Source organism: Herpailurus yagouaroundi, unplaced genomic scaffold (genome assembly GCF_014898765.1).
Source record: "Herpailurus yagouaroundi ecotype Mexico unplaced genomic scaffold, PumYag 29, whole genome shotgun sequence".
NCBI classification, from domain to species: Eukaryota; Metazoa; Chordata; class Mammalia; order Carnivora; family Felidae; genus Herpailurus; species Herpailurus yagouaroundi.
In genome coordinates this window covers 121,756,386-121,759,691 of record NW_024412377.1, presented here as the reverse complement: position 1 = coordinate 121,759,691, position 3,306 = coordinate 121,756,386, and the positions used below count along the sequence as shown (strand labels likewise).

At 46.7% G+C, this 3,306-nt stretch overlaps 1 pseudogene; it reads right to left on the bottom strand.

The window, feature by feature from the left end:
- Positions 1-1,034: 1,034 nt before the first annotated feature.
- On the bottom strand, positions 1,035-1,850 carry LOC121042069 (translationally-controlled tumor protein-like; annotated as a pseudogene).
- Between the last annotated feature and the right edge of the window lie 1,456 nt (positions 1,851-3,306).

Genomic DNA, 3,306 nt, shown 5'->3' with positions numbered 1-3,306 from the left:
TTTGTTTTAATTGTGTTGGGGCGCCTGTCTGGCTCAGTCAGCAGAACATGTGACTCGATCTTGGGGTTGTGAGTTCAAGCCCCACGTTGGGTGGAGGGATTATTTAAAAACAAAATCTTTGGGGCACCTGGGTGGCTCAGTCAGTTAAGCGTCCAACTTCAGCTTAGGTCACGATCTCATGGTCTGTGGGTTCGAGCCCCGCATACAGCCCTGTGCTGACAGCTTGGAGCCTGGAGCCTGCTTTGGATTCTGTGTCTCCCTCTCTCTCTGCCCCTCCCCTGCTGGCTCTCTCTCTCTCTCTCTCTCTCTCTCTCTCAAAAATAAATAAAAACTTAAAAAAAATTTTAAAACAAAATCTTTAAAAAACATTTTAAAAATTATGATAAAGTGTATGTAACATAAAATTTGACTTTTTAGCTATTTTCAAGTGTGCGGTTCAGTGGGATTAAGTACATTCATGTTATTGTGCAACTATCACTACCCTCCATCTCCAGAACTCTTTCCATCTTTTTTTTTAGTTTAAATGTATTTATTTTCAGACAACCTACATGATATTTTTTTTTCTTTAAAACAATTTTTTTAATGTGTATTTACTTTTGAGAGAAAGTGGGAGAGAGATGGAGGTGTGAACAGAGGAGGGTCAGAGAGAGGCAGTCACAGAATCCGAAGCAGCCTCCAGGCTCCGAGCTGTCAGCACAGAGCCTAACTTGGGGCTTGAACCCACGAACCGCAAGATCATGACCTGAGCTAAAGTCAGACGCATAACCGGCTGAGCCACCCAGGCGCCCCATGATTTTTTTTTCTTAAAAACAATTCCTTGGGGCGCCTGGGTGGCGCAGTCGGTTAAGCGTCCGACTTCAGCCAGGTCACGATCTCGCGGTCCGGGAGTTCGAGCCCCGCGTCAGGCTCTGGGCTGATGGCTCGGAGCCTGGAGCCTGTTTCCGATTCTGTGTCTCCCTCTCTCTCTGCCCCTCCCCCGTTCATGCTCTGTCTCTCTCTGTCCCAAAAATAAATAAACGTTGAAAAAAAAAAAAAAAAACAATTCCTCTACTCCAAATAAATCAAGGTGAAAATGAATGAAGAGCTCAAGATGACATCTCCCACTTTTCGAAGTCCTGGTAGCATATGGATCAAAAGCAGCAGCAGTGATGACACCAGGTGACAGATCTAAAGTAATAGCCAAACTTGTTAACATTTTTCCATTTCTAAACCATCGTAAGAGAAAGTCATACAAGGAGCCACACCATCCTCACCGCCGTAGTCCAGCCGGGCAACGCTGCCATCTGGCTTCGTGTTTCCACCAATAAACAGCCGGTGGTTTTTGCAGTTAGCCAAGATACGCGTGATTTGGATTCATCAAAGGTTTATTTACTCTTCCTGGTCTCTGGTCTTCAAGTTTGCCTTTGGTTGGGTCCATGTGGTCTTTGATGAACTTCCTGTAGGCTTCTTTTGTGAAGCTGGTTTACTGCAAGTGATAGTTCGTTGATAGTATCAACACCGGCGATTGTTTTTGGTACCTTCGTTCTCTGGGTCTTTAGCAGAGGCAACGCCATAAATGAGTGAGTCACCAGCGGTACGTCTGTCCTCCTGGCCATTTTCTCCTCCACCTCCAGGGGCTGCCCACCCTTGATCTCCCAGGTCTTGACGTCTGAGGACTTACCATCATGGTTGATGAGGTTGCAATACATGATCACAGTGGCAGGTGGAGACAGCCAAGTGGGGCTTTGGGTGAGCAGGAGCCGGGAGCCTGGAGGGAGTGGTGCAGCCTGAGCAGTGCTCCACTGGGGAGGAAAGCAGGGAGCAGGCAGAAAAGCAGAGGCTCTTTTTGTCTTGCAAAACAGAAACTCCATGCCCTTAGACAACAACTTCCCATCGCTCCCTCCCCTTGGCCCCTGGCAAACATCAGTCTGCTTTCTGTCTCTATGATCTTGACTATTGTATGCACCTCATATGAGTGGAAACATACGGTATTTGGGCTTTTGTGACTGCCTTCTTTCACTTAGCATAATGTCCTCAAGTTTCATCCATGTGGTAACATGTATCAACATTTTCTTCCCTTTTTTATTTAAAAATATTTTTTAAGTATTTATTTATTTTATAGAGAGAGAGAGGCAGAGGGTGAGTGGGGGAGGGGCAGAGGGAGAGGGAGACACAGAATCCCAAGCAGGGTCCAGACTCTGAGCTGTCAGCACAGAGCCCTGTGTGGAGCTCAAACCCATGAACCGTGAGATCATGACCTGAGCCTAAGCCTGTCGTCTAACTGACTGAGCCACCCAGGCATCCCAACATTTCCTTCCTTTTTAAGGCTACTATTCCATTGTATGTATAAACCAAGTTTTGTGCGTCCGTTGATCCATCGATAGACATCTGGATTGCTTTCACTTTCTGGCTATTGTGAATAATGCTACAATGAACATAGATGCTCGTTTCAAGATTGTTTTGACCTGTTTGTATTTTCACAGGACTCTTTAGGAAGATAATTCAAATGGCGGGATATTTTAAGAACCCAAGAAAGCCGGTGAGAGTTGTTTTAGATGGAGACTTAGTGTCCCTTGCATCAAACCACGTCACCTGCATACGGGACTGCTCCCAGATACATGTATTTTGTATTTCCTCACTGAAAAGGATTCAAAGTAATGCCGAGTGGGAAGAAAATGTATAAACAATTAACTTCCCAAGCCACTTGGCCGTGGGAATTTTGACAGTGGGTATTTTTATCAGGCAGTGACATTGGGAGGTGACAGAATGATGCAGGCACAAAAGGCTTTGGCATTAAATCTGGCAGACATGTCTCCCCCACATGGGTTCCAAACACCTTCTTATCCTGACTCTCCAGGGTCCCTGTTGATTCCCACTTACCCCTCCCTGAGCTCTCCAGTGTCTTCTTCACTTAACCCCTTCTGCACTGCCACATGCTCAAGTCTTTTACAAAACAAAAGCGCTAGACAAAAGCACAACCCCTCCTTTGAGCCCTGTCTTTCACCTTCCACCCCCCCCCTCTCTCTCTCTCTCTGTCTCTGCCCTCCCCACCCCCCACCCCGCCAAGCCTGTCTTCACCATCCCCTTTCATATCCCACTTCACTTCACTCCTTAACCCACTCTGCTCTGGCTTCTGCCTCTGTGCTCTTCTTCCTCTGGGTTCTGATGGGTCTTGCTGGGTCTCCTGGTCTGAGCTTGTGATGGACCTGAGTCTCAGCCTCCTGTTCAAGGCAGCAAGGGCCCAGCATCCTGAGAAGCCTTGGCATATAGCTTCAGAGGCAGTCCCTAAAATACCAAAAATACTTATTTTTCCCCATGAAGGTGTAT